The following is a 500-nucleotide window of genomic DNA, read 5'->3' on the forward strand; positions in this document are numbered from 1 at the left end:
ATATATATATATATATATATATATATATATATATATAAATGGTTTTCTTTTTAGAAATCAGTCATTAGAGTAATTGAAAAAATTGGAGTGAAGGAAGGTGGAGTGACAGAGATGAAGTGGTCAGCACCGTGGAGTGGCTTGCGGCTGAGCAGCCCTCAGCTCTGTGGCCCAGCGGGGCCCCTACCTTTGTTCTCTGGAAGGAAGTTAAGACCCAGACAGATGTTTGGGGATAGTTTAGATGTTTCAGCTACTTTGTTTAGTTCATCCCAAGAGAATTTTATTTGGGGATAGGAGGGGAGGTGGAGGTCTGCGAAGTGCAGGGAAAGACAGCTGTGCTTCCCGTGTGGTGTCCCACACCGGTCAGCACCTGCCTTCCACCGTGAGCCCACGACTAACTGATTCCTTCAGCTTTGTGAAGTCCCTGCTGTGTGGCAGCCAGGTGGTTCCAGCCTCCATCACTGACTTTCCGGCTTACCATGTGTATACAATGCTGTTTGCAG

This window comes from Marmota marmota, unplaced genomic scaffold (genome assembly GCF_001458135.2).
Source record: "Marmota marmota marmota unplaced genomic scaffold, marMar, whole genome shotgun sequence".
Lineage (NCBI taxonomy): Eukaryota > Metazoa > Chordata > Mammalia > Rodentia > Sciuridae > Marmota > Marmota marmota.